The following is a 23492-nucleotide window of genomic DNA, read 5'->3' as shown; positions in this document are numbered from 1 at the left end:
GTTTCCTATTTCACATTCATCTTAATTCTAACTCGACTTGTTATTCGAAGATTTAGTTTCAGTTGGACCCTTAATTTTCCATTTCCCTAGTGCTTACACTAACCCCAACTGGAACTGAAACCTATCACTCTGATAGTCCAATTCTAATGTTTAAGAAAAAAAAACTTTAGTTTTAAATCATTCTAATGAACTCTCCAGGTTATGCTCTGGAAATTAGTTTCAGTTTGCCTTATTCCCACAAATTTTCTGACTCTATTTCTGAAGTCATCTTGTTTCCTAAAATGAACTATTATATTACTTGTCCTCAAATTCTCTTTATCAGGAAAAATACTGTAGTTTCCATTCATCCTACCTTTTCCAGAAACCCTGTACCCTAAAACAGTTTCATATTTACTTACCATCTAGTCCATTACTTAATGCTAAGTCTCAGCCTAAACCTGTCTGGAAAACTCTCATTAATCATTATGAGAATGATCACTGAGAAATAAATATAATGATAATGCTCTAGTTACTATTCAATCTCACATTTTTGCTTCTACTTGTAAGTGAAAACTCAAGTTTATACTAAAATCTTTCTTATTCATAACAGTAATCATAATCAGAACAAAATACTGACCCTAATCTTAATCCTAATTATATGACAATACTAACTCTAACACAACTACACTAGTTTTCACTCATCCTAACTTGATTCAAATAAGCCTTACAAAAATAGGTTTCATTTATTTTTTGAATATCTTAGTCATTTTCTAATCCTAACTTAATCTTATCAAGAACATTGACAATAACCATAAGCCTAATTGTAAGTAGATTCTAATATTAAGAGCAATACTCTAGTTCACATTCATTCTAATTCTTACCAGGCTTATTCTAAATTTACCTTCAATTTGAGCCTCATTTTTTTCTCTTTCACTCCAACCTAACCATGGCTGGCATTCTAACCATAATCTTGACACTAACAGTATCCCAATTCCAAAATTTATGAAAAATGCTCATTTTTGCAATCTTAACTGAAATTCCACTTGTAATTCTTGAAATAAATTGCAGGTTTTCTGTAAACTCTACAGATTTTCTCACTCTTAATTTTGAATGTATCTTGTTCCATAAGAGGAATCATTATACCCATTGATCTCAAATCCTGATATTATGAAATACATTGTACTTCCATTATCCCAGCATTTCCTGAATTCCTAGAACCTAAAATAAGTTCAACTTTACTTATCATTTAACACATTTTTTTTTCTTTTTGTTGGTCGTGGGGCTTGAACTCTGGGCCTGGGCATGATCCCTGAGTTCTTTAGCTCAAGGTGTGCACTTTACCACTTGAGACACAACACCGCTTTTGGGTTTTCTGGTGGTTAATTGGAGATAAAAGTCTCACAGACTTTCCTGCCCGGGTTAGCTTTGAACTGGGATCCTCAGAAATCAGCTTCCTGAGTAGCTAGGATAATAGGCACAAGCCACTAATTTAACCCATTTCTTTACTCTATCCTCTACCCCGATTAACCAGAAACCTAACTAATCACAGTCTGATTTAACATCAAATGGTTAATGTAAGGAAAATAGTCTAGATTCTATTCAACCACACATTTTTTTGCTTCTACTTCTTAGTGGAAAACTAAAAGTTACCCTAAAGCTTATCCTTCCCTAACCCTAACTAGAGCAAAAAAATATCTCACACTTTAAACCAAATCATATCTTAATGTTTAAAGTAACATACACACTGGTTTTCATTCATTCTAACTTTGATGCCATTCATTCTTCTTAAAATATGTGGCAGTTTTACACAATATCTTCCATCTTTTTCTCATCCTAACCCCAGCTCTAACTGGAACACTTTGCCTAATCCTAAGCCTACCTATATCTGAATCATCATGTTAATAGCAAGCCTCTTTTTTCACATTTATCCTAAATCTTGCTCAGCGTGTAGTTCTAAATTTTACTTGCATTTTGAACCTAAATGTTTAAGTGTTTTCTATTTCCTGGCAAGTTTTATTTTTCATTATTTCTTAACAATTTTGTTGTAAAGATGCTTTAAAGAGTGATTAAGTACATATGTAACATAAGGAGTACATTTCTTGTTAAGCATTGTTACCCCCTTCTGTCTTGTTCTCCCACTATCCCATTCCCCCCCACTTCCCTTACTCCTCCCTCCCCATGGTGTAAACTTCATTTTCAACAGTGTCTTTTGAGTATCATTGTTGCAATGTGTCATTCTGTGTTGAACCTAAATTTTCTATTTCTCTAATTCTAATTCTAATTCCGTCTGGGATCCTAAGCCTAACCATAATAATAATGATAACTCAATTCAGAAGTTAATAAAAAATATTTAAGTTTTTATTTAGCCTATTAATCAACCATACATCTTGAATTAAATTGTAGTTTAGCCTAAATCTTCCAAATTAGTTTATATGTACATATACAAAGACGTAATTTTATGTGAAAAACAGAAGATCTTTGGAGAAAGAAGTAATGAAACTGAAATAGAGGGAGTATAATCAAATGCTTTAAATATATTATAGAATTGCCACTTCTGACAATTAAAAATCATTAAGAAAACAACTAAAAATTAATAAATAAGACACTGCCTTCTAGTGTTCTTTAAGAGAGCCATGATATGTCTTGTGAAAAAAATACTTGTGTTAGATAAACTTTGTTCATGCATAATTTATATTGTTATTGGCCTATTATTTAACTTAATGAATAAAAATATGTCAAATAAGATTCCATGACAAAAAATATAAAACAATTATTTAGCAATTGTTTGAGAAAAAGTTACAATCATGAGTTTTAAGAAACTGAATTTCTATTTCCCAGAAAGCAATGAATTAGGTTTACTAATCTAGTATTTGTAGTACGTTTAGAGAACATAATTGGCATGAAAAACAACTAACTGTACATCTTCTTTCTTGAATGAGTGATATTTTAAACATTATCTTTTATTCAAATGAATACTTAGGTTTACATTTTACATTTCAAAATAAATGCAATTTTATCTCTTTTCAGAACAAGTACTTACACTGCAATTAAATGTACTAGCATATTCAGGTATTCAAAAGCTAAATTTTCTATGTTTGAAATGTAGCTCTCCATGTTCAGAATGACATGATTTTTTATTCATAAATATCTAACCTTGGATTTTTGCTTCATCAATATAAATTGTCTCGTGAGGTTGTAGTGAAGGCTCCAGTAATCAGAATGGTCAAAATGATTTCCTGAATTCTAAATTTTAAATCTAATCATTTTTAGCCTTTGATTATATCACTTATTGTCTCTTCAGAGCAATTAAGCTAAAATAAATACTACTTTTTAAACATTTCACTCACATTGTAAATAATATTAACATAGGTAAAAAAGACACTAGTAAATAAGAAATTATTTTCATTAGTTTTGCTTAATTTTAATTTACTTGTAGCAAAAGGTTAAAATGTCAGGTCTCTTTCTTTCAATGTAATAACATACATTTCATATTATTACTGTCTCTTTATAGAAGCCTGAAATCACTATTTCAAAGTAACACAAACAGAAAAAAATAAAGGGCTACAACCATCACAAATCCTAAATTATGTGAAAAATCCACAATATCAAAAATAAACCTGAGGAAGTGGAAAAACAATGGCAGAATAACAACAGAATATTACCCTGGATCTAGCTAATGAAACAGATATTTAGAGTCCTAGCAGGTATTCCACTTCTAGCAGGTCAAACCAAGTCAGGTATAATTATATATAAATATATAATCCAAAAGAAGATTTTATACTGTCTTGACAAGAAAACAGAAATCTATGAAAAGTTACCCAGCCAGGCAGGTGACTGTTGTGACTGTGTTGACCAACATATTCAAAAGCACAGCTGCACTGTGGAAATAAAAGGGCCACATGGGAAAAAAGCAGGAACAGAGGCAGCCACATCCAAACACAGACACAATTCATCTTACCACTGGACAGTTCGAACTCTCATTGGAACCACAAGTATTAACATGACAATATCTCACCACAAATGATCTCTAATCCTACACTTAATCGTCTAGACAAAAACCTAATTCCAGAAAAACAAATCACAACAGAAGACCAAACCAAACCTGCAAATCAACCAAGAACATAGAGAGTCACCTATTAAGATCACAGATCCCACAAATAAAAGCCAAGAAATCCACCAAATGGACAGAAAAAATCAAAAAAATACAAGAAAACTGATAATTCACACAGGAACTGACCAGACATTAGAACAGACAATTAAGGACCTAGAAGAGAGTATTCAAAATACATTACAAATACTGCTGAAAAATGTGATTAATGAAAAGATACAAAACCTCTAAAAGGAAATTTGTGAAAAAGATGAGACCAATCAAAGATTAGCATAATAATTCATGGAGATGACAAACAGAAAGATAAATAAATTCTGAGAAGGCAAAGGAGTCCAAGGAAAAATTCGTTAAATAGTTAAAAGGTATGAGAGAAGACACAGCTAAAATAAACCCCTCCAACTCCCCTACCCAAAGAAAAAGATGTAAAGAAAGTCCACACAAGACCTAAAACAAAGCTTTAGTAAAGATAGAAGCCATAAAAAAATGACCAATTAGAAGACAGAGAATTCAAAAACAAAGTAGAAAGTCTCCACAGCGAATAGATGACATAGAAGATGTTAGGCATCAAAGACAGACTAGGTCTAATAGAAAAGAGGAGCTAATCATTTAGAACAAATCCAATAAATAAGAAATGATCTTGCTGGAAGTTCAAGATTCAGTTAGAAGATTAAACTTGGGGGAGATAGGTATCAAGAAGGAGAAGAGCAGGAAACAAAATGGATGGGAAACATATTACAGAATTCTAGCAGAGAACACGCCAAACATCCAAAAAGAAAGGCTCATTCATAGAAAAGAAGCCTTTAGAACACCAAACAGAGAATACCAGAACAGAACAACCCACCACCACATCATAATCCATTAGAGGATCATTAGAGATCAAGGAAAGGATTCTTAAAGCTGTCAGGAGAAAAGATTGATTATTTATAAAGGATATGCAGTCAATAAATAATGATTTCTTAGCTGATATGGTAAAAACGAGAGCCTGGCATGATATATGGCAAACATTAAAGGCAAACAACTACCAATCCTGAATACTGTCCCAAGCCAAACTCTTCTTTACATTTAAAGGATATATAAAAATATTTCATGACAAAGAGAACTTGAAACAACTTATCCCCACCAAATCAACAAGATAGAAATTAATCAAATATATCCTACATAGAGAGGCCAAGAAGAACAGGAACTGGTTATATAAAATGCTCCCTACCAGTGAAAGGATATATTTTTTATTGTGAAAATACTGTACAGAGGGGTTACAATTACATGGGCAAGATAATGAGTACATTTCTTATCAAAGCATTGTAGCCTCCTCCTTTGTTTCCCCTTCCTATCCCTTCCCATCCTCCCCCAACCCTCCCACCCAGTCCTCCCCACTCCCCCCCTGCACCAAAGTTGTAAAGTTCATTTTCATCATAAGGACTTGTGCATCTCATTGTTGCAATGGGTCCACCTGTATCCCTATTTAAATGATTTGTTTTTCCCCTTCCCCTCCACAAATTATACCGAACAAAGTAAATATAATAAGAATAGATGAGGCACAGCTCCTAAGAGCAAGAATTATAGATATTTCCCAGCCTTAACTCTCAATATCAATGGACTTAAATTTCCAATTAGAAAACACAGATTAGATAGTATTATAAAAAAACAAGATGCATCCATCCAGTGTCCACTAGAGATACATTTCATTGACAAAAACAAACACATACTCAAACTGAAAGGCTGCAAGGAAATTTTTCAAGCAAATGGATACCATAAAGAGGCCACAGTAGAATTACTAACATAAAATAATGTAGAACTCAAATTAAAATTAGTAGGAAGAGACATTACATATTGATAAAGGCAGCTCTCCATTAGGAAGATACAACAAGTGTAAATATCAATGCCTTGAATCTTGGACCACCCCACATCATCAACCAAATACTACATAACCTAAAAACACATCTCAACCCATCATTGTCATGCATGGATTGGTTATCCAGGAAAAACTCAATCAAGAAACTGAAGACCTAGGGTTGGAAAGATGGCTCAGTGGTAGAGCGTTTGCCTTGCATGCATGAGGCCCTGGGTTCGATTCCTCAGCACCACATAAGCAAAAAGAAAAAAGCCGGAAGTGGTGCTGTGGCTCAAGTGGTAGAGTGCTAGCCTTGAGCTGAAGAGCTGAGGGCAGTGCCAGGCCCAGAGTTCAGGCCCACGACAGGACCCAATAAAACAAAAAAAAGAAACTGAAGATGTAAATAACTGCATTGACCACCTTGCCCTAACAGACATCTACAGAATATACATTCAGTATCAGTATGTACATTCTTTGCAGCAGGTCATGGAAGATTCTCCAAAATAGAACCCATCCTATGTCACACAGAATTTCTGTCCAAATTGAAAGAATAATTAATTGAATTCCCATAGCTTGTCAGACCACAGCAGAATAAACACAATTAAACAACTAAAACAAAAAAAAAATTGTCAAACCTATGAAAACTGAAAAACACATTGCTGAATGACCAGTGGGGCACTGAAGAGATTAGAATGGAAATCTGAAAGTTTCTGGAATTTAAGAAAAATGAAGACACAAAATACCAGCTCCTCTGGGACATATTATATGCAGTACTTACAGGAAAATTTATAGCTTTGAATGCCTACATCAAATAATTGGGGAAATCTCAAATCACTATTTTTATTATGTACCTAAAGCTCCTTGAAGAGAGGAACAAGTCTAAACCTAAGTAGGCTGAAACAAATAAAAAAGTTAAATCAGAAATAACTAAATAAGACAAAATAAAACATAGGAAGATCAACCAAACAGAGTTGGTTCTTTCAATAAATTAACAGACTTGACAGACCCTTACCAAATCTGACTAAAAAGAGACCTTATATAGATTGGGAGGGCTTTAGTTGCTCTACAACATACAACGGCCTCATACCTCAAATATTCTTAGAGACCCAAAATTAAACCTCCCCCCAAAAAAATCCTCATAGAAACAACAACCCTCATAATATAAGTGAGCTTAAGATTTAAGGAGAGACCTCTCTGAAGAAGAAATATGAATGGCCAATAGACACATGAAGAACTATGCAACATTTCTGGCCATAAAAGAAATGCAAATCAAAGCAAAATTGAGATTCCACCTAACCCCAGTTAGAATGACCATAATGAAGTAAACTAATAATAACAGATGCTGGGCTGGTGGGGATGTGGCCAAAAAGGAACATTACTACACTATTGGTGGAAATGTAAACTTGTTCAAATACTCTGTAAAGAAGTATAGAGGTTCCTCACTGGAGCTCCCCTATGATCCAGAAATGATGGATCAAGGAAATGTTGTACATATTCACAACAAAATTCTATGCTTCCATCAGAATGATTGACATTGTCCCATTTGTAAGAAATGGAATCATTTGGAAACATAATAATTCAAACAAGCCAGACCCAAAGAATCAGAGGCTACATGTTTTCACTCATTTGGAAAAACTAGGATATGTCTAGGATATTCACAGTAGCTCAATAGCAATATGCATATCACCATAAAATGATGATGCTTATCAAAATGAGCTCCAAGAAATGGATACAAGATGATTATATAGTGAACTGTTCTTAGTTATTTCTATTTAGTTTTCCCCTTTGGTTTATTCCCAGTAATCACTGTTTTTGATTTCTGTACCCTTTGTCTTACACATAAGTCAATCTGATTTGGGGAAAGGAAGGGAAATCACAGAAATGGTGAGACAAAGATTAACCAAAGCAACAGTGATAATCACTAGACACTATGTTAGAAATAAACTTTACAACTTTGTGGGAGTGGGATGTCAGGGTTGGGGGAAGCAGAAAAAAATGAGGAAGGGGTAACACTGTTAAAAATGTACTCATTTGGGCTGGGAAGGTGGCTCAGTGGAAGAGCGCTTGCCTTACATGCATGAGGCCCTGGGTTCGATTCCTCAGCACCACATAAGCAAAAAGAAAAAAGCCGGAAGTGGTGCTGTGGCTCAAGTGGTAGAGCACTAGCCTTGAGCTGAAGAGCTGAGGGACAGCGCCCAGGCCGAGTTCAGGTCCCACGAACAGACCAAAAAAAAAAAAAAAGGTACTCATTACTTATGTAACTGTAACCCACCTCTCTGTATATCACCTTCATAATAAAAAACAAAAACAAAAACAAACAAAACAATTAGCGAACTCATCCAAATACAGAAAATTAAAGACAAAAATGAGACAACACAACAGATATAAGCAAAATTGAGAATATTATAAGAGAATACTTTGAAAATCTTTTGCCAATCACCTGAAAAATCCTGGGGAAATTGATGCTTTCCTATACTGGATCTGAAACAAGAAGTAAAACATAAAAAGAAATGAAAATGAAATGTCAATAAACCACTTCCCATTCCAGAAAAATCTACGACTCAATGAATTTACCATGAAATTAAAACCTGCAAAGAACTTACAATACACAGTTATAACTCTTGAATGGAATAGAAAGGGAAATGGAATTATCAAACACATTCTATGAAGCTAGAATTAGACTCTTCTCCAAATCACATAGGGACTCACCAAAGAAAGAGAACTATGAACCCAACTCTTTGATAAGCGATGATGCAGTGGACTTTCTAGCAAGAGCAATAAGCAAGAGAAAAACATAAAGGGGATCCAAATAGGGAAGATGTAAAACTATCCCTTTTTACAGATGTAATGATCCTGTATTTAAAGGACCCTATAGCTTCCTCCTTCAAGTTACTAAAGGTGATGCTAACCTTCAGCAATGTAGCAGGGTATAAAAACCACAAGAATTAGTAGTTTTTCTGTGTTACCAACAATGGGAAGATCCATGCTGAAATCCAAAAAACAACCTCATATGTATTAGCCTTAAAACCAAATCAAATCTAAACTAAACAAAACAACAACAGCAAAACTAGGAATTAATTAATTTAAATAAAATGTGAAGGACCTCTACTGTGAAAACTTCAAAACTCTAAAAAGGGAAATTAAGGAGACTCAAGGAAATGGAAAATTTTTTAATGCTCCTGGTTGGAAGAATTTACATGGTGAAACTGCAATGCGGCCCCCCAAAAATTGACAATGCAATACTCATCAAAATCCCAACTATATTCTTCAATACAGTAGAGAAAGTAATCCAAATTTAATATGGAATTACTAAATTATAGGTGAAACAGAAGGCTTAGAAATGAATTCATGGGCCTATCACACACACACACACACACACACACACACACACACACACACACACACACACACACACACACACACACAGTGGAATTCTACTCACCCATCAGAAATGATGACTTTTCACCAGTCTTAAGGAAAATGAAAGGCTTGGTAAAATTATACTAAGAGCAAAGAGAACAGAATGCAGACTCGGAGCAATATAGGTTTCATGGATTCATTCATTTTTGTTAGCTAGAAGGTGCCCACAAATCTACAAGTAAACAAGACTGATTCTACCTCCTCCCAGTAAGAATGGCCATTATCAAGAAAACTAACAATAGCAAATGCTGACATGGATGTAGCCAATTGGGAACTCTATTACACTGTTGGTGGGAAATTAAACTTGTTCATCCACCGTGGAATGCAGTACAGAGTTTCCTGAAAAGACTAAATATAGATCTCCATGAAGACCCAGTAATTCCCCTCATCAGCAGTAATTCAATAAATAACAAGCAAGCTCACATGAAAGCTATCAGCATAACCATGTTCAGGGCCCAGGCCCAGTGTTCAAGGACTGGAAAAAAAGTTATCACTTCTGGTATTTGTTTTTAAAAATATGAACTTTTGACATAAGAAACCAGATCATTCTATTTGCAGTAGCTAGGATAGGACTTAAATGTTGTGGGTGATAAAATGGCTTCTTTGTTGAATGTTAGGAAAAGATGGAGGCAGTCCAAGAAAAGGGATATTTTTTTTGTTGTTGGTTGAGGGGCTTGAAGTCTGGGCGTGGACACTGTCCCTGAGCTCTTCAACTCAAGGTGAGTTCTCTACCTCTTGAGCCACAGGGCAACTTCTGGTTTTCCTGTGGTTAAATGGAGATAAGAGTCTCTGGGACTTTCCTGTCTAGGGGCTTTGAACTGCAGTCCTTAGATCTCAGCTTCCTGAGTAGCTAGGATTACAGTTGTGAGCCACTGGCACTAGGCTAAAAATGGGGGGATTTTAGAAAAGAAAGTCCACCTCTTTACCTGGGTCTAAACCTCAGATATCACTATTAGAACACTTCATCCTCAACTCATTTCACCAGACATTTGTAAATTTTCTCTTTCCCTTTATGTAGGAATACTGCAGTCAATATCAACTCAGCTGTGGGACTGGATCAATTGTATGTTAATTGCTAGCACCTAAATCAAGAACTGTTACATCAAAACAAATGAACCCCTCCCTTGGAATAATTGTATTCTTTTTATTACAAATCTGTGCTTTATCAATTCCTAAGGTGATATTGGACATCCTAACAGGGTGATGATATTTTCTTTCTCTTCAGCAATTGTCCTTCTCCCACATGTGTTCAAATATTTAAGATTTCAAAGATTTCCATTGATAATTCATTAAGCTGACCTCTAAGATAATGTGCAATTCTTGAATTTGGTCTGCTGTCTTGTTCTTACATGCACAGGCTTTTTATTATTTATTTGTTCTACAAGGAATTCTACTTTCCAATCTTCGTGTGATCAATTTTAGTCCCTTTCATCAGTCTTTCTGACTCTCTCTCAGGAGTCTCATTTGAGTCTGTCTCATAAAAATATATATTAGTTATCAGCTAAATGACTCTCAATTTCTGTTTCTGGCCTGACTTCATGTAGGCTGTGATAGCAGCCCTGACTGGCTGTGCTTACTGCAGTGTGTTTTGTTTGTTTTGTTTCTGGTTTTGTTTTGTTTTGTTTTAGAGGTCTAGGATTACTATTCAAGGTAGTAGGTTTTCTGGGCCCCTGTGATCCCCTGGCCTAGAGTCAATGGGGTTAAAATGATTGATGATTGTAGAATACACTTTGAATTATTACATTAAGTCACAGAATTAAAAAAGTAATAATATATTATTTGTTTAAATTCTGCTTCTCAATTTTACAATTCATGATATATATTAGTAAAATTAGATTCACTTTCTTCTTTTCTATAGCTGCTAAAAGTAAAATTATATATTAAACATTCAACATTAAGAAATCAATAATAAGTAACCAATTATTAAAATGATATAATACTAAACTGTGATTTGAATTATAGTTCTAACAAATTGTCATGTAAACAACAATTAATAGAATTATGGGTAATATTTTTTAAACTTACCAGCTTTTTATTTGTTTCCTAATTGTCTCATTTGTAATTTTTGGTCCAAGCCATCTCTTCATCCTTATTGTTTAGTTTTCTATTTTATCTCTACTGGTTTGTATTTTGTTTTCCCTTTTTAGTGACTGACATGAGGCTGAAAATCTGTATGCTAGTTAATTACTTCCTATGTTAAAGTAAAATTATTGTTCTCCACAGCTGTTCTACTCTTTGTATAGTATTTTCCCCAGTCCCATATCCTGTATTGCTGCTCTCATGTATTTTATTGTATTTTTATTGTGAAAATACCATACAGAGGGGTTACAATTATATGGGCAAAATAATGAATACATTTCTTATTAAGCATTGTTGTCTCCTCCTTTGTTTCCCCTTCCCATAGCTTCTTTACTTTACTTTTTATTTAAATTTTACTGTCAAGGTAATGTACAGAGGGGTTATACTTACATAAGTAAGGTAATGAATTCATTTCTTTTCTAATTTGTTATCCCTTCCCCCATTTTTCTCCCTCTTCCTTCCCAACAGCTCCTCCAGATTATTTCCAACATATTTTCTTCTGTGTATCACTGTTGCATAGGTTCCCCCTTTGTCCTTTGCCTCACCATTTTTTCCCTTTCCCTTCCCTAGTTCAGATTAACATATTTACAATAACCAGGGTATCAAAATCAAATACTGTGACTACAGGGGATACACCATAGTTGGGGAAAACACAAAAGGTTAAAAAGAAATCACACAATACATTAAGAACAAAAACAACAAAGAACATGTCTTGGAGTTCATTTCACTTAGAATCACCTTATACGATCATATGTACATAACTATAGGGCTATTCTGCTCATTTACTAAGATTATCCTTGATGTACACAATAATGCTCCCCTATTACTCAGTAATCCCACTGCGGGGCATTTAACCAGGTGGCCACAAGCAAGGCCACACTAAAGCTACCAGCAAAATTATGTTTATCACAGTATTATTTACCATAGCTAAGATATGGAATCCATCCAGATGCCCCTCAGTAGATGAATGGATCAAGAAAATGAGACACACACACACACACACACACACACACACACACACACACACACACACGCTAACATGGAATACTATGCTTTCATCAGAAAGAACGATACCACCTCATTTGTAAGGAAATGGAAGTTCTTGGAAAAAATTATATTAAGTGAAGTAAGCCAGACTTAAAGAAACATAGGTCCCACGGTTTCCCTTATTTGTAATAATTAGTTTACACCAAGGATAATCTCATATCCTATGTTGAGCATACAATATTATTGCTATATTGTTTGTTATTATTTCTGCAAACAGGCAGGTATATTTAAAGAATTATGCTCATCTTATCCATTACTGGAGGAAGAGCATCCAAAAGAGCAACCCCTACTAGGAAGAACAACTCCTACTTATTTAGCTTCATTCCTATGTAAGGCCAGTGTTGTCCCCTGTATCCTCATGCTGTACATTACAACTCTATACCGGTTCATCCTGTATATCTACTATCTTCTACATTGTGACCTAAATGCCCCAGCAATTCCACTTTGCTTTACTTTTCAAAAAATTTCACTCTTAATGTTTGAGGTTGGTGTGTGTGTGTGTGTGTGTGTGTGTGTGTGTGTGTGTGTGTGTGTGTGTGTGTGTTTACAAAAATCAGAAGACAACATTTTTCCTCATTTACAATACATCTTTCAGGTCATTATAAGTTGTGGCTAATAGGAGAAGTCTCTTGCTATTTTAAGGATGAAACAGAAAAATATATTTGTGCATGCACCACAGTTGTTTATTAGTCTGTAGTTGAACACTGAATTTTGATTTATATCTTGGCTGTTGTTGTGAATAATGTGAATAACAATGAACTACAGATATATTTATGAGTTACCCAGAGAGAAATAATCACATGATTGGTGGGTCAGGTGATATTTCAACTTTGGATTTCTTTAGAAAACTGCATACTACTTTCTACAAGGAGAGTATTAACCTGTATTTTGACCAAGAGTGTAGAAAATTTCCTTTTCTCCACACTCTCACCAGCCAACCTTATTACCTTTTGAGTTTTTTTAAAGGGCATGTTTTTACTGTGTGCAATACCCAAGATGATCTCAGACCCAAATCTTTTTACTCCAACCTCCTAAAAGCTTCGAATTACAAGTCTTTACCACCACACCTGGTTCCTTTGATTTTTTTGATAAGAGTTATAATAGTTATGAAGTAGTATCATAGTAATTTTGAATTGCATTTCTCTAATGACTTTTGTTTACAAAACATTAAGCCAGCATAGAAGTTGTATTAAACACAACTTTGTAAACCCACTGGCGATTTTCAGAGCTTTTTGGTAAACATATCTATTCAGAAATTTTGAAAATTTTTAATCAAGTTTCTTGTTAATCTCATCTTTAATCTCTCAGTACAAAATCAATAATTTCAAGGTAGTAGAAAGGAAAAAATAAAGCAACTCCTAACATTTTTCAGTTTTCAATAACATGATATTGCTTAAATCATTTTCTGTTAATGCTTGAGACTATATAACTCAATTTAGTTATACCTTATACAAGGCTATGTATTTTATTTTACGTTGATTTTTCTTTCCAAAGCTTGTGTGACTAATTTCCCTTGGTTTCTGTCTCATGTAGTTCAGATTTCAAACTGAAGAATAAATGGAAGGAACAAACAAAAAAAATACAGTTCCTCTCATCTGATGATGCCTCTACAAGAATGAGGAAAGACCTATGATAGAATATCAAAAAGACAATTCATTCTTCTAGGTCTTCTTTATCTTTGTGATGTAACTTAAATGATGTAACTTAAACGGAAGGAAGCAAACCAAAAACTTAGTTCCTCAAATCTGATGATGCCTCTACATGAATGAGAAAAGACCTATGATAGAATATCAAAAAGACAATTCATTCTTCTAGGTCTGCCTTATCTTTGAGATGTAACTTAAATGATGTAAAACACAATATACTGCTCAGATACTTTTGTTTTATCAGTTTTGTACATTTTCTTTTGGACTTCATCTCAGTCTACAACATTCCTTCATTATTATGTCCCTTATATTTTTACACTAACAAGACTTAAGATAACCAGTTTGATTTACAACATGAGAAGTTATCTACCCGGCTTCCTTGGAAGTAGAGCATGATTAATAGATAACATTGCTCAGTACATGTAATGGTTTCTGCAATACTTATGACATTCTATTTAGTATTTAAAAAAAACTTCTGGCTAAACTCAAAGCTCATGCATAGAAGTTTATGTTAAGTATTTTACAAGTTTTATTTCTCTTAATTCTTAAGATAACATTTGCTATAATGCTAATGTTATTACTATTTTAGTGTTGGGAAAAATTGTAATTAAAGGCACTAAGTGCATGGCCCAAAGACACACAGTGAGGAAGGAAATGAGTCAAAGTTTCCAAAAGTCTTTCAGCAATACACAAAAGGTAGGTAAATTCTTTCCATTCTCTTACACTCTCAATTCAATATTCATATTGTCCAAGAAATTATAGCATAGCAAATATTGCCCATGGTGATTGTTTTCTATCACATTTTGTCTTCAACACAGACTGTGTTGGTGACATTGGGTTATCATGCAGAGAGCTGAGCTTCTAAATTGAGGTCCAAAGAGAGACAAATTTCTTCTGTCCCACAGTTCCAGTTTCCTTTTTTAAAAAGTACCAAAACTTTTAAATATCATCACTTACTATCTTTTAAGAATCCAAAAATGAAATAAATTCACATTTAATCAATCCAAAATGTTTTAAAAGTAGGAGATAATTAAACAGGCCCCCATGAAGTAAATTTTCTTCTACTTTTAAAATTATGCTGAAAGCCTTGTATTGGCTAGTCACACCTGTAATCCTATCTACTCGGGATAGCTACTCAGGAGACTGGGATCTGTGGATAACCATTGGAAGTCAATCAGGGCCAAAAAAAAAAAATTCATGAAATTATTTTTCAAAATTTTTAATGAACTAGCAAAGACCCAGGGAAAAAAATGTAGCTCATATAGTACCTCACCAACCTAGAGAAGAAAGGTCTAGCAAGACCTTTAAGCCCTGATTTCAAACTCTGAGCATGTCACCACACACGCATGCACATGCGTTCACGCGCACACATTTTTTCCCTTCCCCTCCCCAAATTAGAGAAGCGTAAATACAAGAGGCAGATGCACCAACTTCAAATACAGAGAAAACAAGGGTTATAGCGTGGGGGGAGGAACATACAAAGAAACGAAAATTCACATCGCACATTATAAGTACGTTAGAAACAATAGCAAGAAACAAAAAACTACTTGTTTCCCTATCGTGGGGTTCAATTCCCTTAACATTATCATTTCTGTTCATATGCACATAGCTTTTGACCTTGTCTGCTTAACCCAGACATATATTCGTTATTGAAAATAAGGGAAACCATGGGACCTTTTTCTTTGGACTTGGCTTACTTCATTTAATAATTTTTTTTCCAAGTCTTTCCATTTCCTAACAAATGGGACAATGTCATTCTTTCTGATGGAGGCATAGAATTCCCTTGTGTATATACATCACATTTTCTTGATCCATTCACGTAGTGGGGACAGCTGATTGGTTCCATATCTTAGCTATTGTAAATAATGCTGCAATAAACATAGTGGTGCTGAGTTTTAGTATGGTCTTGTTTGTGATCATTTAGTAAATCCCCAAAAGTGGGACTCCTGGGTCAAAGGGGAGCTTTATGTGGAATCTTTTGAGGAACCTCCATAATGCCTTCCAAAGTGGTTGAACAAGTTTACACTCCCACCAAGAATGTTGTATGGTTCCCTTGTGGCCACATTCCCTCCAGCATCTGTTGTTGTAAAAATATGGAACACACCACGAATTTGCATATCGTCCTTGCGCAAGTGCCATGCTACTCTTCTCTGTATTGTTCCAATGTTAGTGTATGTGTGGCTGAATTGAGCACAGAATATTTTTTATATCAAAAGTGCAATTGTGGGGGCAGAGAAGGTGGCTCAGTGGTAGAGCGCTTGCCTTACATGCATGAGGCCCTGGGTTCAATTCCTCAGCACCACATAAGCAAAAAGAAAAAAGCTGCAAGTGGCGCTGTGGCTCAAGTGGTAGAACGCTAGCCTTGAGCTGAAGAGCTGAGGGACAGCGCCCAGGCCTAGAGTTCAGGCCCCACGAATGGACCCCCCCAAAAAAAGTGCAGTTGGATTTTATTAAACTAGACAATTCAACAAAAAGTAAGTTCAAAAGAATTGTCATGAAATTTTAGAACCATATATTTCTTACATAAGCACAAATTTAAGAATAAAGTCAAGATTGACATGTCAAAAACAAAATAATTCCAGATATTTGTGGCTCAAGAAATGTGTAGGAGGGGGATTCAATTATTCTATACAAGGCACCTGTAATAATGAACACTGCACCAAGTGTTAAGGTTTGTTAAAAGTTTTAATGTTTTAAATATATTTAATTTTGGGAATTTGTTTACATATGCCAAAATTAGGACTGTTTGGCAGGTATAAAACTTTTCCATAAAGTATTTAAGATTTATGGTAGCAGACATATACTACTAAGTATGTACATTTCAGAGTTTCGAGAAACTTTATTAATGAGAAGTTGCAAAGTTTTTGTGTAAAGAAGCAGAATGAAGTGTTAACACTTTGTTAACTACACAGGCTGTTAAAACTTTAGGGCTTCCTCAGTTTATAAGTTAATGAGGAAAAATGATGATATAAGCCATAAACAAATAATGAGAAGAGCCATAAATAGTAATCTTAGTGGATAGTTTTAAAGACTACTCATATTCTATAAAACTCTTGATGAACATCACAACCTCAGTCAGTGTTAAATGTACAGGATTATGAGAAAATAGTAAAATCTAATATGTAGTACACTTCAAATAGTGAAAACAGTAATAAATTTTTGTTTTTTATTTTATTAATTATTAACATTTAATTATTGTTTTCTTTATTTGTAGCATTGTTTTACTTGTTGAAATATAGTACAACTTTTTTGGGGGGGTCCGGTCGTGGGGCCTGGGCGCTGTCCCTCAGCTCTTCAGCTCAAGGCTAGCGCTCTACCATTTGAGCCACAGCACCACTTCTGGCTTTTTTCTTTTTCCATATGTGGTGCTGAGGAATCTAACCCAGTCCCTTATGCATGCAAGGCAAGCGCTCTACCACTGAGCCACCTTCCCAGCCCTAGTACAACTTTTTGTAAATCATCATTAGGAGGTACTTTGAGAAGGTTACTTGGATGGTCAAACCAATTTTTATAGGTGCACGTTAATTTACAAAGAGGAAAATTAAGATCAAAATATTTATTTAAAAAATTATCAAATAGAGTCTGAGTCAGAAGTTTTGATAAATGTCCACACCTAAAATTTTATCCCTAGGCTGAAGCAGCGGTATTACAGAGTTAAGGCCAAAACAGTGATAGACTGTGGTTTGTTCTTTATTTTGATTTTGTTGGTCATGAGGCATGAACTCTTGGGCCTGGGTGTTGTCCCTCAGCTCAAGGCTAGCGCCACCACTTGAACCACTGCACCACTTCCATCTTTTTTTGCTTATGTGGTGCTGAGGAATCAAACCCTGGGGCTGATGCATGCAAGACAAGCACACTACCACTGAGCCACCTTCCCAGAAACTGTGTTTTAAAAAATCATCTAAACAACATTTGCTTTCTGCTTTGGGTAATATAATGAGAGATATAAATATATTTTTATATTTTTGTGAATGGTACTTCTAAATTTATACTAACTTCAGCCACTTTATCCTTTTCAAAGTCATAAATATCTCTGAGAGTTTGCTTCAGTGAAGATTGTTTTTGCATTTATAATTTCTTCTGAGTTATTTTTATTTTTATCAAAATAACTTTATATTTCATGTTGATTTGTTATCATATAACAAATACCTTCAAATGTACATATAGAGTCTAAAGATAGCAGTATGAATATTCTCATACAGCTCTTGTTTGTCTGTTATGCACTTCTAGTATTGTGTTATTTCTCTCTCTCTTTCACTCTCTCCCATTTCCTCTCTTTCTCTTTCATGCTCCATGTCTGGTACTTAGAATTTCGGCTGGTCTACTACTATCCTTCAGGATCCACTAGTTTTCTGGGAACATGAGAGTGACCATCAGTTACCCTTGCATTCTTTAAGAGTTATAAGAGTGACTTGATATTATTCTTTGCCATAATAAATGGTAAAACAGCAGATCTAGGAATTCCTTTTCACGTTTACTATTATAAATTTTATCTCATAGAAATCATTGGGATGGATAAGATACTGTTAACCTGCGACCTAAAAGTTCTTTTTCTTTTACAAACAACCTTTTTCTTTTATTATCAGTTAGTAACTACATATAATGAAAACAAAGCTAGCCTATGGAAAGTGGACCGAAGTTGCTCACAGGGATGAAAAACAAAGGAATGTGGGAAGTGTGTACAAAGGATGCCCATCATAGAACACAGATCCTAGGAGCAATTTATCATGTACACTTTGTGAGAAAGACAATGTGCTGTGAACTATAGATTAAATCACTGAACAACTGATATATATATGCACATATATTTGTATATGTATATTTATTTATATATGCACACATATGTGTATATGCCCTTATATATGTACACATGTATGTTACTGTACACACAAATACACACGTACATGTACACATGTATACATGCACACATGGAGAAAGACACATAGATACAGCCAACACAAGTTTCTCTAGGTGTTGAATATGCCTCAAATGGAATGCTTGGAACAAAGTATGTTCAAGATGTATTTGTCTCTAAGCGTTTTTTTTACCACTCTCTTATCTCTTAAAACTTGTACATTTAGAGAGATTCCACTTGCGAAATGCAGTACAAGGGATAGCAAATCACTCAGAAAACTCAGTAAGTAAAGTTCATATGGTGTTTCCTTGCTCCCCACAGAATGCTTGCTCTTGTAGAAACTCTCAACAATCAAAGTAGAAGGAGAATGCCCTGGTAAAGAATAAAGTTATAAGGCTTTAAATGGCATCCTTACTTGAGCTTTTTCCAAAGACTGGATTCTACACATACATTTAACCAACTCATGTGAAAAGTCTTATGTGAGAAATGCTGACTAAGGTCTTGCTGATTTCCTGGCCAAGAAAATAACAAAAAAAGAAAATATTTTTAATGTTTTAAAGTTTGAGAATAATTTGTAACCTGTCAATAAATGTGTAGAACACAATTATACCAAGTAACAAAAAATGATGGTGTTTCACTTATGTGCTCTTGGCCTTGATGAGTGATTTTAGGTTTGTCTACACAAGTAGAATCAGCATAAATCAAGCTAGCACTTCTTCATTTAAGATATAAGGAAAGGATACAGGTTGACCCATTCTAACAATGAGATGTACAAGACAGTCTATCAAGGGGTGGGGGGTGAATGGGGAAGTTGGAGAGGAGTGAAGGAATGGTATGGTAGAGGAAAAAACAAATGAGGGGGTAACAATGCTCAATAAGAAATATACTCATTACCTTACTTAGGTAACTGTAACTCCTCTGTGCAGTATATTTACAATAAAAATATATATTAAAAAGATACAAGGAAAACTTCTGTACTTATAGGAAGTTGTATTTATCACTCAATATCAGTAAGGTATTGGTTTTAGGACCAAAGGTATATGAAAACTTTGGATACTCAAATTCTCTACATAAACACAGTATATTATTTACTTTAGAATCTGCCCACAAGCTAGTGCAGAGTAATTGCTATGAAAATTTTTACTACATTCTAGGTTTGAAATGAAACATAAAAATATATGCACTATCAACAGATACAAATTTTTTCAGATAAATGTTGTTTGCAGTTTGTGGATGGAATTAGGAGAGCAATTTTGAAAAGCACAAATTTCATCACCAAGACCGGTCTGCAAATTTTAACAAGGAGCTAATACAGCATCATTGAATAGTATGGAACTCCAAGGAGAAATACTTGAATTGAGACATTATCAGAAAAGGTAACCACAGGGGCTGGGAAGGTGGCTCAGTGCTAGAGTGCTTGCCTTGCAATGCATGAGGCCCTGGGTTCAATTACTCAGCACCACATAAGCAAAAAAAAAAAAAGCCAGAAGTGCCACTGTGGCTCAAGTGGTAAAGCTCTAGCCATGAGCTGAAGAGCTGAGGGACAGCGTCCAGGCCCAGAGTTCAGGCCCCACAACCGGACTCAAAAAAAGAAAGAAAGAGAGAAAGAAAGAGAGAAAGAAAGAGAGAAAGAAAGAGAAAAAAAGAGAAAGAGAGAAAGAGAAAGAGAGAAAGAAAGAGAGAAAGAAAGAGAGAAAGAAAGAGAAAGAAAGAGAGAAAGAAAAAGAAAGGAAGAGAAAGAAAGAAAGAAAGAAAGAAAGAAAGAAAGAAAGAAAGAAAGAAAGAAAGAAAGAAAGAAAGAAAGAAAGAAAGAAAGAAAGAAAGAAAGAAAGAAAGAAAGAAAGAAAGAAAGAAAGAAAGAAAGAAAGAAAATGTTACCACACAAGGACTTTTTAGAAATGCAGCTGCTAGATTTTCATGGAGAGCTTTCATAACACTTTGTGAAGCACAAATCAGAACCTCACTGAAGTGTAGATGGATTTCCCTCTCCTTCCTGTCATGGTTAGTCATTATCAATCAACATATAGCTAATCTTGAATAATCCTCTAATAACAAAATGTTGATGGAGTGTTTATATGCAGAAAACCTGGGAAGGCTAACTTTTTCCAATTAGGACATTCTGTATTCTATGACCCAGCAGAGAGTAAACTAAGTAAGCATCCATTTACAGCCTTCTGAATAATTCTGATTATGCCCACATCAGTTATCTATCCATACCTGTGCCCGAGTGAGAGGATTTTAAAAGAATTTAGTGATTTACAATTTAAACTTAAATATGGAATGAAATTAGTTCCAATGCATTACATTAAGATATTTAGAAACAACTGGGAAACCTAAAGGTCTATTGTTGGGTTTTCCTCCGTCTTTGGACGGACGGGGTCCGAGGAGAGGTAAATGCGAAGTGAAGTGCGGCTGCTTGCCTGTTCCCCAGCCTCCCTTAGCCCAGTAGCCCAGGAGACAATCAGACTCAGCTGGGAGTCAAACCAAGCAGGAACTCGTTTATTAACAGGGAGCATCCCCTTTTTAAAGCAAAAGACTGCGTGGGAGGAGAGAAAATGGAACCAACCAATCACTGAAAGGCCACACCTTATCATGCACCTAAGCTTCCATGAGATGTTTACACACTGAACCTAAACAAATCCAGCTCTGCCCACTCAACTTCCTCTCAGGGCCATCTTTGCTATCCCCCACAGTCTATAAGATTTATTTTTATTTAAAGTGAAGGAATATTGGAATTTGGTTCTCTACAGTTTAAGAAATTTGCAGCAGACTTGATACTTATTTAATTTTGTATATTGAAAGGAACAAAAGCCTCAACAATATGTCAATACTATCCTCTTATTTATCTATAAAGGTTTATGCTTCTGGTCTCTTAATATTAAAACTTCAAAAAAATTATCTTTAGCAAGTTGTGCAAAGGGGTTTCAGTTCATCATGTCAGTGTTGAATAGAGTGTATGTGCATTTCAATGTTCAGTGCATCTGGATCATTGTCAAACTTTCCATTTTTCTTCCTTCCCTTACCCCAACCCCACCTATCCCTTCAAGTTTCCTACTTATATTCTCACATATGTACATTGAGTGTTATAACTGTATTAGTCCACCATTTCCCTCTCCATCCTTCTGCCCTACTTCCTGTAAGCCTAGATCCCCTTTTAAGACTTGTTTCAACTTCATGGTATTTTATTAAATATCTCTACCTTTGGCATTTGGCTATGGGCTTGCCACATCCTCTCTTCCATGTTTGACCACATAAATGAGTATATTCTCCACATTTCTAATCTCTGAATGGCTGACATAGGTCTATTTTACTATTCACCTTCTGTCCTAAATTTAGAATTGCACCTTCAGGGCCATCCTAGAGACCTTTATTCTTCTCTACACACTGAAGATGGAAAGGAAATAATTTCCATGCTCTCAGCATTATGCTATCCATCATGAATTTCCATCACTTATCACTTCAGCAGTCGATGTTTAGGGACAATCTTCAATTTCTGATGATAGGAGCACGAGTCAGTTTTAATGATGCAGATTCCACTATGTAGTGAGCCCTGTAGTCTTCTAAATTTTCAATAAATTTCGAGTAACTTTTTATTAATAATTTAAAAAGTTTTATTTCAGTATTTGAAATGCTGCCCCAATTATTTAAAAAGTTTCACAATAAGCTAGACTGAACTTTCCCCCCATTTTACCCACTAGTTCAAGTTAAGTCTCCTTTGGCTTTATTGTTTGAGAGGCCAAAGGAAGAGGGTAAACAGAGAGATGATATTACTCAGATATCTTCTTCCTCTTCTGTTTCTGCTATTCTTGTTGAGAGGAAGACTGTAGCAGGGAACAAGAGTGATGCTTGACTTCACCATACAAGGGACCATTCCTGGCATGTCAATTATTGTTTCTCAGAATAACTTAAACTTCTTACTCTTGCCTTCTCTGTAACAGTAACCTAACTATGGCTTCCTTGGTGTGGGAGGAAGCACACTAACAGGTTACTAACTGTAAACTGGTATTTTATATCTCAGCTTACTACCAAAAATATAAAGCTTTGGCTACATAAATGCAAAGGTACTGATTGTCCAGCAATACCTTAGTGAGCAGTAGACAATTCTACCCAGCTACCCTCTCCTCTCATATCCTCCCTTTCACTCCCCTCCACTCATTTACCCATCCCTTCTTCCTTTGTCTCTCTCCTCCATATTAATCTCTATCTTCTCTCTTTTTCTTTTCCAGTAGCAAGTGATTTGGTTTATCAGACAACACATACACAATTGAACAAATATTTATTTCTCCTCTTTTTGTGATTATTTATTCTTAAGAAGTGAGTTCTAGCACAGCACCAGTGGCTTACACCTAGATACTCAGTAGGTTCAAATTTGACAATTGCAATTCCAAGCTATTTTAAATAGATAAACCTAAGAGATTCTTTTCTGCACTTCTGGTAAAAGGAAGACGTGAAGTTATAGCTCAGGTGGTATAGAGCAAACATTGAGAATTTAAGCCCAGATAGAGCTCAAGGCCAGGAGTTCAAACC

At 35.0% G+C, this 23492-nt stretch overlaps 1 non-coding gene across 1 annotated transcript; it reads right to left on the bottom strand.

Annotated features, from left to right (window-relative positions):
- Nucleotides 1–16197: 16197 nt before the first annotated feature.
- On the bottom strand, nucleotides 16198–16304 carry LOC122101445. The gene has a single exon (XR_006146382.1). It is a non-coding gene; the product is annotated as a U6 spliceosomal RNA (small nuclear RNA).
- Between the last annotated feature and the right edge of the window lie 7188 nt (nucleotides 16305–23492).

The sequence above is a fragment of the Dipodomys spectabilis genome, unplaced genomic scaffold (genome assembly GCF_019054845.1).
Source record: "Dipodomys spectabilis isolate Male_0828 unplaced genomic scaffold, ASM1905484v1 ptg000667l, whole genome shotgun sequence".
NCBI lineage: Eukaryota > Metazoa > Chordata > Mammalia > Rodentia > Heteromyidae > Dipodomys > Dipodomys spectabilis.
This window is presented reverse-complemented; position numbering and strand designations above follow the sequence as displayed.